This window comes from Vitis riparia, chromosome 14 (assembly GCF_004353265.1).
Source record: "Vitis riparia cultivar Riparia Gloire de Montpellier isolate 1030 chromosome 14, EGFV_Vit.rip_1.0, whole genome shotgun sequence".
Classification (NCBI taxonomy): Eukaryota; Viridiplantae; Streptophyta; class Magnoliopsida; order Vitales; family Vitaceae; genus Vitis; species Vitis riparia.
The window spans coordinates 5,184,854-5,197,496 of record NC_048444.1 but is presented as its reverse complement, the minus strand read 5'-3'; positions in this window follow the sequence as shown (position 1 = coordinate 5,197,496).

Below are 12,643 nucleotides of genomic sequence, written 5' to 3'. Positions count from 1 at the left end.
TATATTTTGGGTATTAATTTGAAAATTTTATATTAGGGCTTATGACATGTGATATATTTTTGTTGGGTTATATTTGTTAATTTGAGCCCAATTTTAGTTGTTGAAATTTATTGAACTAATTTGAAACTTAAATAATTATTTTGGACTCTATATATTTTTGGATATTTATATTTGTGTTATTTTTGTTTTTGCATGAGCCCATTCTGCAATTTTGTTGGTTGAGTATGAATTTATGACACATGAAGCTTATTATAAGTTTATTTGAGTACATATTTTATTTTTCACTTTTATTTGATTTTATTTTTATTAGTTCTTGTAAATATTCGTTTGTATATATTTATTGAGTGTGTACAAAATTGAACATCAAACAAATTAGAAATTTTGTTTAAATGAGAGGAGGAATTTAGTAAATGCATGTGTTTTGATAAACTGATAATTTTAAAATATTATTTTTAATAAAAAGAAAGTTTTTTATTTATTTATAAAAATTCAGAAAAATGCATTTCGAAAAATTCAAAAGAATTGTTTTTAATATAATTCGAAATATAAATCTTTAATAAATTGTCCAAAAATATTTTTTTTTAAATGAATTTTTTTCCTCAATTAAAATTTATTTTGCAAATAAAGTTGTGTCGTTTTAAATAATTTGTAAAAATCACTTTTTTTTTTAAATGAAAATGAATCAAAATATTTTTGTAAATAAAATTGTAAAAATTCATTATTTTATAAAAAAAAAAGCAAGTAAAATAATTTTTGTTGCCAAATTAAAATTTTGTAATAAATTTTTTTGATACAATGAGTACAAATAACTTTTTTTATAAAAAATTAAATATAAATAAAATTGAATCAAATCATTAATTGAAAATAAATTGAATTTTTTTTAAATAAATAAATTAAAATCATTAATTCGAAATCATTCTTTATAAAATCCTTTGAAATTTCTTGAAAACTATTTTTTTAATATTTTTTTTAGTTCAATAAATCATTTTGCATAATTCCTCGTCAATTATTTTGTATATTCTTGTAATTAGATTCCATTATTATTTTTGTGTATATTAATTTTCACTATGTGTACATTGATTATTTTTCTTGGTATCCATAATTAATTAATTAATTACCACACTACGGCTCACCATCATACATTCCCAATAAGTAACCTTACCCCGTACTCAAATTCGGTTTTTCACAGACCTATTTTTTTCTTCAAGAGTCACACTTAGGGTTTTTTTTTTTTTCCTTCAAAAATAAAACAAAAATAAGTGGCGACTCCAATTCTTTTCAAAAAATTAAATTTTCGTCAAATAAATAAAAAAACGAGTTTCGCCATCAAGTGGAAACACATCGAGCAAATGGCGGGATCCATAATTATAAATATTAAAAATGCTTCTTATAATCACTATCAAACGGACTCTTATTTTCAAGTATTAAAAAAAAAAAGACTAAAAACACTTTATAAAATAATTGTTTAACAAGCTCAAAGTTTTTCAACTCCTCAATTTCCATAAATGATGGAGGACGAAAGGGGGGACTTTCTTAAGAATCCTTCTCCCTACCCAAAGCCTTCAACCACTAACATTGGCCATATGTCTCATATCCATCATAATCATCAAATGCATCCCCAAGCTTGTGTGAACAATGCGATTGCAATTAACAGGATGATATTCCTTTTCATTTTTTTGTTATTGAATTTTCTAAAGAAATTCAGACTTGTAGATATTTCAAGCTTGACCTATACACCTTTTCCACAAAAGTATTTTGATAATGTTTCTATTATTAGTATTTTTAGTGAAAATATTTTCTTTAGAAGTATATTTGAAAAAACCAACCATCAAATATTTCTTAAAAAAGCATTACAATTGATGTTTTGATTTTTGTCTAACATCTTATTCTTCTTCAAAAACACCTTTTAAATTAGAAGTACTTTTTAGAAACATTGTCAAAAGAACTATTAATTGGTTACTAGATTTGAATTCATCTCTAATCATGAATGCTTAATTTCATGTTCATTGTTAGATGTAGTCGTTGATTATGATGACTTTACGAAGATTTCCTATTTTAGTGATCGAGTGGTAGAGATTCATAACAAGACTATAACATGAAGGTATTAGTAGTCTCCCATGCTGGCTTTGAATCCCAAGGAATCTTCCTTATATATACCCTTATATTTGTACTTGTATTATATTTTTGAGTCAAGCTCTACTCTCTGAAAACAAAATGAAATAACACAGACTTTATATATATATATATATATATATATATATATTAACATGTTTATATTTGAATTTTTATTTTTTAAATCAAATGTAAGAAAATAAATTTTTAAATATTTTTTTATTTAGTACTTTTCGATAATCAAACATAATATTTGAAACTTCATTCATATTGTACGCTTTTAATAAATCTAAAAATTAAGAATTTGTTTAAGAACTATTTTTTTTAAAATAATTTTATATTCTTTATAATAAAAAAGCATATAAAACATATTTGACAACAAAAAACTGTTCTTTAATTTTTGTTTTTAAGAATATAAATATGATATTTTTGGATAACATTTTTTAATTATTTTATATTATTTTTACTTGTTTTTTAATGACTATTTTAAAAAATAATTATACAAACACACACACACACATGTATATATATAAATTATTTTTAAAATATTCAAATCATGTTAAAAACAGTTTAGGTAATTATTTGAACATAGCAAGACTACCATAACCACTACTAGCTAGTTGCCTCACGGTAGACTACAACTCAATGCAGAATAACAGTAACTTCTTTTGGTCTCCTGAGAATAAAATTTATCAACGTAGAGCATGTTTTTGTCATCGAGTATTATTGGGTGAATGAGATGTACTCCTTCGTAGTAAAATCTTTTCTAAATTTTCATGGTTCAGAATTGGTGAAGCTGGTTGAAACAACTGTTAGGTCAGAGAGCCACCGTTCACCCAATAAACCCATACACCTTGTTGGAGAATCTCTTGGGGGATGCCTTGCTCTAGCTGTTGCAGCTCGTAATCCTGACATTGACCTTGCACTAATTTTGGCCAACCCAGGTGAGAAGCTCCTTTCTTATATATGGATGATGTCGATGGGAGCTTAGAGATTTGCTCATTTTCTTTTTATGCCTATGATACTTGGGAATTCCTGGTGAACTTGAAACAATAATTAGGAGTGTTTATTGAGCAGTAACGTAGGTAGGATGAACTTTTGGCAATACATTCCATGATATGCATCTCTATTCTTACTAGTAAAAGGGGGAAGTTAATGTTCATTGAGCCCAATTGATAAATTTTTTTGATATACTATATGTAGGTCCTAACTAGTGTTTCTTTTGGCAGCTACATCTGTCAACAAGTTACCGCTGCAAGCTCTAATAACAGGTTTGCTTTCCTTCTTCCTTGGTACTTTTGATATACTGGCTGAGTGGCTGGGCTGTTGCTTGAAACATCTATTTCTTTCCATTTGGAGTTCAGAATGCATGGAGTCTTCTTATTGCCAGTCCAGAACTCCCCAACTATCAATCCTTACCGACAAAGATTATTAGTGAAAACATACATTTCTTAAGAACTAAATACCTTTATTATATTACCAATTGATGCCAGTAACTGTACTGAATATAAATTTAGGCGATCCTTTGAGGATGGTGTTCGCAAATGCAGAGAAAGGACTTCCTCTGCAACAAAGAGTTGGGGAGATACTGCAGGGTCTTGTTGCACTGTCATCTCATCTTTCTGTAAGATTTTCTTACTCCAGAACATAAAAAGACCATCAGAACTATTTTACTTTTGTTTAAGGGATAAAGGCATGACTAATGACTATGTTTGTCACTATGTCAAGGACACTGTTATAGGTTGCAGTTTTTCTCAATTTGCATTGTCTTCGTCATTATAGAAATGATATACTTTACATCTTCTTAAGAACATTTAATATTTTATTTCTATTAAGCGTTAAAATTTATTGTTTTTTATTTACTAAAAATCAACATCTCAATGTATTAAGAGAAATAGTTTTTTAATTAGTTCTTATTTAACCAAAAAATAGTTGAACATGTTTCTAAAAATTTTAAAATAATAAAAATTATTTTAGAATTTGTCGAAGTTGATTAAAGAGAAGAAGATGGTGGTCAAGGAAGGTGAAATGGTAGAAGAGAAAAATGATAAGTACAGAGAGATTTATTATCATAACAAGCATCAGGGTTGAGATTTTTTAATGAATTCAAAAATGTTATTTTTATTTATTTAGAAAAAACTAAATATTTTGAGTTTTTTATTTAATGAAAAATATTTAAAAATAAGTAATAAATTAAATTAAATAAAAAGTTAAATACAAACATCTAAAATATAAAAACAATTAAAAAAACAAATACCTTCTTTTCTTAAATGATATGAGCAACATATTCGAGGAGGTTCTAATTTTTATTTTAAAAAAAAAACAAAAAACAAAAGGTAGGACTTTTGCCTACTGCAATGATATTTTTTTGGTATGGATCGGGGGAGGAGCACTCCTATTCCAAGCAGGGAAATCATCTATAGCTAAACATTTTGCCTCCTATTTCTATTAAGCATATAAACAAAGGCTAAATAAGTGATCAACCTAGTTTAATTTAAATAGTATTGTATAATCAGAAAACTAAATCTAAACTATTTGGTAACTTTTCTATAAGGTAGGACTTTGGCAGTTTGCAGAAGGATTTGACTTCTATTCCAGAAACACTTAGAACTCTTACCTTGAAGAGCTTGTAAACAAATACTTTATCCACTCCTACTATGTGTGTGTGTGTCCATTCAGAGGAGTGGGCAAAGGAAATTTTAAAGACTTAGGTCTTGAACTCTAATTGATTCTTATCAACTGGTAGAAGCTTTAATTCCCAGCATTGTTGAGCTCATTGATGATGAGTAAATAAGAAAAAAAAATCTATTAGACACAATTACTTCTGATAAGAAAACTAAACCTAACCCTAGCCTTTTGATTTTTATTTTTTATAGTTCAAGAACCACTTCGAATCATAGTTCAATTAAACTCACAAAACTTGATTAAACAAGATAAACCTAATCTAATTAAACAATAGGATCTAACAAGGAAACTAAATCCTATAGCCCTTTTTATATAGTCTCATGTTGCTAAAAGGTTTTTTTATTTTTTTTTTATTCCTGTTTTTTTGGCTGACCCTTATTTAGATGGGGGTTTCAAAAGGTTTCATGTACAAATTTTGATTTTTACTTCTTTAACATTTTGTTACTTCTCAATTGGGACAAACAATCCATAACTAACTCTAGATCTACTTCGATTGCAACATTTAACACTAAACATAAATTCAACCTCCATTGCACATTTGCTCTACCAACTCAAACTCTTGGGAGGATCATCCATTATCACTAGAAGTGAATAATGTAGTGATTGTAAATATTTATATCAAAGTGATGTAAATGTTTTGGTGTTGGTGTCATGTACTTCATCCCTTTATAATGTGTCGTGTGTGAATTAAAGTAAAATGCCTCGTCTTGTCTTGAATTCAAAGTTTGAGTTGCCTCAAGTGATACTTCTAATATTATCGAAGGTACAATTTACTATCCTTCAACCTTTATGATTATACTTTTATAAAATTGTTTGTAATGGATATACTTATACCACTTTCTATACTGAAGTTTTTAGTTTCTTTTGATAATGATGGAATTGATGAGTGTTTATCTTTTCGGTGGAAAGGTTCAATTGTTATCGAGGCAAAAAGAATGTGAGAGACTTTTTCATATACTGTCCAATTGTGAGATTCGTAAGTTTACCAATAATAGTCATTTCCTCTTCTTGGTATGATGATCTCTTTCTCTTTCTCTCTCTCACCCTCACATAATTAAAGAAGCTTTGATTAGAAGTAGATATGTTTTTTTGGGGATTAAGAAAGGGAACATAACTATTATATATTAATAAAAAAGAAACATACTTGTGGTCATTTTAACACAAGTCTTTTACAATATCATATTGTTAATACGAGACAAACTAGGCAAGTATCGAAGAACATATTCTAGAAACAAAAGGAAAAATATTAATCTAAAACGGAAGTGAATGAAAAGTAATTATTAATTCCTAGAATTGGTTTTTGAATATTCATTCAAATGAGGTCGGTTTAGAAGCAACAATTTGATCTACTCCTCGTTTAATTGATTCATAAATTCATAACATAACATCAATTGATGCTTATTAGCACAAAACTAATGGCGGTGTGCAAATGGTGGCAACAACATAGCATAATCATCCCTTCAAAGTTGCTAGCTCCAAGGGTTGAGCACTTCTCCAACTTCTACATGATGTTATTATATATCATGATAGCTTCTCCATTTACTACATCGATCTAGTCTCCTGATGTTGCTCATGGTAGGCATTGGATGAGATTTTTACCATAGTCTATGTTAGCTTGCTTATTCTGCATATATTAGATGTGAAAGGAAACAAAACCTTGTGAAACTCCATCAGTAATGTGAAGGAAATTTTTTTATTGATCTCATTCTTGCATTAACTTTGTTATGATTTTACTCAAAGATGTATTAGTTAATCTTTAGCACATGGTTCCAAGAGTCTGATGATGATCGAATCTTAGATTCCAATGTCTCATCAACTGAAAGAAACATCTATCAATTTGAAGTCTTGAGATAGTAAATAGAATGTCTTTCATTCAACAAATTTATCTCTTACTCTAAGTTACTAAATCAAGAATTTTCTTAAGGCAATATTTCTTTACTACCACATAAATAGATAGAATTGAAACTCTCATAGTTTGACCTAAATATATCTTCGTTAATTAGTATTTGTTGGTTTTATAAAATTGTAAAAAAAAAAAATTATCCATCTTAAAATTTATTATTATGTGATCCGGGTTTGGTTCACTAAATCAAGTTATTTTTGCTTTGGACCAATGTGGGAATCATCCAAACCAACAATCCATCTAGCTCTAACGATCAGGTCCAATTGACCCAACTTGCTAACAATTAAGTGTCACTAGATATTTGTACACCACAAATGGTCTACAATCTACTGATATGGGATTAATAATTGATTATAACTCAAAGATAAGAAAACGGACTTTGTGATGGGGGGATTTGATTGCACATCTAAGTGGTAAAACAAAGGTTCAACCATTTAGCTATGCATCACTTTGGAAATATTATTGTATAATACAAATCCATATATTTACATTCACATTTATTTTTATGACAACTATTAAATTATAAATACAAAAATAATTTAAATTAATTAATATAATAATTTTTAAAATTTTAAAATAATAAAATACATAAACATATAAATAAAATTAAATAAAATATTTTTCTTTTCATCTTGAATACATCTTCAAACTTAAATATTATACATGTTCTATTTAATAAAATTTAATACATTTATATTTATATTTATGATATAATTCAATATATCAACTATAAAAAATAAAATATTATTAAAATGCTTAATTATATATTCTTAAATGTATATAATATATAAATTATATATTTATGACATCAACAATTTGACCATGATTCAACCATTGGTCCGATCATTGAATCGTGAATTGATACTTTTTTTAGTTCAATGATCGATCCACTTAAGAAAACATTAATATTCACCGCATTTATAGAAATTATTTTTCACAGTGGTTGAATATATGGTTATGAAGTTGGAAGTTGTGAATTTTTTTACTTGAATTGTTACTTAGCCAGTTTCATTGATATAAATAAATAGTAGCTTCAATCATATGTAACAGGAAGATGGTGTTGATTTAGTAATTGTAATCAAAGGTGTTAGTTTTTATCATCGTGCAAAATTCATTGACTATATTTCGGATTACATACCACTAACTCCTTCAGAATTCAACAAAGCAACTAAAGGTAAATGACATTTAGTTACATTTGAAAAAATCAAATATGTTTTGAAATAACAATAAGAATGATCCATGCAAATTACCCAATTTGTGTACTAATGCCATATTATTTCATGTGTATCGATATTAAGTATGCTACTTGGTTATCAGAAAAAATGAATATCTAATTACATTTTGTTATTTATTAAATGTTTAGGAAAATGTGTCACCTTCATTTATGTAGACAAAAAGACATTCAAAACCCTAGTTTACCAAAAAAAAAAAAAAAAACCTTCATATTATTGTGACCATAAGTTAAGAAATAGAGAGACAAAAAAAAAAATAAGACTTTAGAGAGGGAGAAGGAGATGAATTGTGCTTTCCATATAGCTCTCTTACTCATACATGCAAGAGGAGAGAGGGTACATGATTGAAGGTGCGAGATGATAATACACAAGAACATTGTTAAATCGAGAAATTATATTATACCAAAGGGGGGGAATAGTCACAACATGCTTAGGTTCAATTTAAATGGTTAGTTCTCCATATGAAATCAGCTAGAAGAATCTCATTAGAAGCTAGACTCAATTCCCCATTTGTGTACCACTTTTATCATTATTCTATTTGTTAAAAATTCTCACAACTTACATAATGATTGCACAAACCATTCTCATTAGTGGTGTTGTTGTGATTAATCATTGTAAGAAAACAGAGTAGAACAGAGTGTTTTGGAAATCTGGAAATCTGGTGTATATTTCATTCTTCAACTTAAAGGGAAGAAGATACATATATACAAAGTATTGGTTAGCCTATTCTAGGAATCTATGAGCAAACGTATCAGTTACAATCAATCAAAATAATCTTCTATATACAATCAAATATCATCCTCAAATTACGGGATCCTTGATTCCTTTCCCTTAATACTCCCCCTCAAGTTGGAGCGTGTATGTCAAGAACGCCAAACTTGTTGAGAAGGGAATGAAAAATTGATGAATTGAGTGGCTTAGTGAACAAATCAGCAAGCTGGCAAGACGATGGAACATGAGCAGTTACTATGGCACCTGATTGAATTCGTTCTCGAACAACATGACAATCGATTTCTATATGCTTGGTACGTTCATGGTAAACTGGATTAGCAGCAATATGGAGTGCTGCTTTACTATCACAGAATAGTTTGGCAGGTTGCGAGTGTTCTACCTTCAAGTCATCCAACAAATACCTGAGCCATGTAAGTTCACATGTAATGGAAGCCATTGCTCGATATTCTGATTCAGCTGATGACCTTGACACTGTTGTCTGTTTCTTGGTTTTCCATGAAATGAGAGCTCCTCCAAGAAAAATGCAATATCCAGTCACAGATCGTCTTGTGATCTAACATCGAGCCCAATCTGCATCACAAAATCCTCTTAGTAGCAAATTTCCTTTTGCAGGAAAATATAATCTTTGTCCAGGTGCACCTTTAAGATATCGTAGAAGATGATGAACAGCATGCAAATGAGGCTTTCTTGGTTCTTGCATAAACTAGCTTAAAATGTGAACTGAATAACTTATCTCTGGCCGTGTAATGGTAAGATAAATGAGTTGTCCTACCAATCTTCTGTAAATGGATGGATTCTTTAATAAATCTCCTACTGTGGGCAGGAGTTTATTATTTTCTTCCATAGGTGTCGACAATGGTTTGGCCCCAAGCAAACCTGCTTCATCTAAAATATCAAGAGTGTATTTTCGTTGGGATATTGAAATACCATCAGTAGAACGAGCAACTTCAATACCAAGGAAATATCTTAATTGACCAAGGTCCTTGATGCGAAATTTGGTGTGGAGAGACTCCTTAAGAGCTGCAATTACATTCTCATCATTGCCGGTGATGATCATGTCATCTACATAGATGAGCACAGCTGTGAAAGAATTACCAGAGATCTTTGTGAAAAGTGAATAATCAACCCTTGATTGATGGAAACCATCTTGTTGAATGGTGGCAGAAAATTTCTGAAACCAGCTACGGGAGGCTTGTTTAAGTCCATATAATGACTTGTTGAGTCGACATACCATAGGCGTCTCCCCCTGTCGATGAAAACCGGGCGGCAATTGCATATAGACTTCTTCAAGCAAATCACCATGGAGAAAGGCATTTTGAACATCCATTTGGTGAAGTGACCAATGTCGGACAGCAGCTATAGCAAGTAAACATCGAACTGTAGTTAACTTAGCCACAGGAGAAAAGGTCTCCTTATAGTCAATCCCTTCGCGTTGAGTGAAGCCTTTCGCCACCAACCGAGCTTTGTATCGCTCAACTGTGCCATCAGAGTTATATTTGATCTTATACACCCATTTGCACCCAATTGGACGATGACCGGAAGGTAGAGGTGTGAGTGTCCAAGTGTGATTTTGTTCAAGAGCATGGAGTTCTGCAGCCATAGCTTCCTGCCATTTTGGATCCAATACTGCCTGTTCATAAGTTGTAGGTTCCACAAGGGTTGTGATGGCACAAACAAAATTCCGATATTTTGGTGAGAGTTGTGCATAGGAAATATACCGAGTCAAAGGGTGACGCGTACCTGACAAGGAAGAAGATTGGATGGAAGCAACCTTGGCGGTGTGGTAGAGATGAAAATTCCGGAGTTGGACATTTGGTTGCTTGATGCGGTCAGAACGACGAGTAGCAGGAGGTGGAGGTGACACAATGGTGTCAAGATCAAGTGTACGTTCATTAGAGGTAGACTCAAGAGATGAAAGCAAGGGTGGTGGCTGATCATCGGCTTGTGGTTTGGTTGTCTCTGTGGTTATGGGTTCATATGAGGTTTGTGGTAAAGGAAGAACGACCACATCATGTTGTTCTTCTTGTGGATTAGTGTGGAACGGAAATATATGTTCATGAAAGACAACATCTCGGGAAGAAAAGAATTTATTAGTTTCAAGATCATAAACCCGATAACCCTTTTGACCAAGAGGATAACCAACAAATATGCAACGACGAGCTCTTTGATCAAATTTATGTGTGGGTAAGAGATTGGTGGCATAACAAAGACATCCAAAAGTTCGTAGATGATGATATGAAGGTAGCTTGTTATAGAGAAGTTGGTATGGCGATTTGTGAGAAAGAAGGGGTGTAGGTAAGCGATTGATTAAATAGCAAGCCGTTTGAATACTTTCCCCCCAAAATTTTAACGGCAAGTTTGCTTGAAAACGAAGAGCTCTTCCCACATTTAAAAGATGACGATGTTTCCTCTCAACTACCCCATTTTGTTGGGGGGTGTAAGCACATGAATGATGGTAATTGATCCCCTTAGTATCCAAATACTGTTTCATAGAGGAAATTTCAGTCCCATTATCGGTTCGAAGGGTTTTAATGCAACGATCAAATTGGGTTTCCACCCAAGAAATGAATGATTGCAATATCCCTTGTGTTTCAGATTTAAAACTCATGAGATGTATCCAAGTATATCGAGTATGATCATCAACAATTGTTAGGAAATAACGAGCCCCAGAGTGGGAATTTATTCGATGTGGTCCCCAAATATCACAATGTATCAAATCAAAAGGTGCATGAGAAGAAATGAAACTAGAAGGAAAGGACAAACGAGTTTGTTTGGCTAAAGGGCAAATATCACAAACATGCTTGGAATCAAAATAAATTTCAGGATTAACTTTAGCAAGAACTTGAAGAGGACCGGATGATGGGTGCCCAAGACGTTGATGCCAAAGATCAGAATGTTTGTGAATGGCGTAAGCCAAGGCTGGATTTTGGTCTTGTGCGAGGTAGTAGAGGCCATTATGTTGCTTGCCTAGGCCAATCGTCTTCCTCGTAGTAGCGTCCTGCACAACACAAAAATCGGAAAAGAACATCACTATACATTGTAATGCCCGCGTTAGTTTACTAACTGATAGTAAATTAACTTGAAATTGTGGAACTTTGAGTACGTCGTCAAGTTTAATGTGGGGGGTAACATGCAATGAACCAATTGACTCAATATGTGCTTGACCACCATCTGGCAAACTAATGGTAGTGGTTTTGGGCAAATTTTTCGGATCTAATAATTCAGCTGAGGAAGTCACATGATCCGTGGCTCCACTATCAATAATCCAACACATATTTGAGTGTGAGCAATTCGGAATAATTTTGGATGATGGCATATTTATACCTGTGGCATTTGCAAAATGTTGTGAATTACCACCATTGTTTTTCCGAATCATAGCCATTAATTGGTTATATTCCTCAGTTGTGAGCCTTGGTCCATCATTTGTTGGAAGAAGTTTTGCTTCTGTCTCCACAGCCTTATTTGTTTCCACTTTCACATTGTTTGCATTTGAGTGACGTTGATTGGGAGGCTTCACGTTCTTCCCATGGAGCTTGTGGCCAATCGGAAAGCCATGTAGGTAGTAACACTTCTCAATGCTGTGATAATCACGGTCACAATAAGAGCAGTGCAGTGGAGTCTTTTGCTTTCGAACCTGGTGTGCTGAAGTCGCCTTATTGTCCCGATCTGCAAGCATGGCATAATGGTTCTTGTTCCCATTATTGAGAGAAACTTCAACCTGTTTTTCTTGTTGAAGGACAAGTGAGTAAACTCGGCGTGTATCGGGTAGAGGTTGCATCAATAAGATTTGTCCACGAATGGCAGCATAACTATCATTCAATCCCATGAGAAATTGCATAACTCTCTCTTTTTCATCTCTTTCCTTAAGTTTCTCTAATCCTCCACAAGAGCAAGATAACACTTCATGATAGGATGAAAGTTCATCCCAAAAAGCTTTAAGCTTTGTGTAATAAACCGAAATTGATTGCTGCCCCTGCCT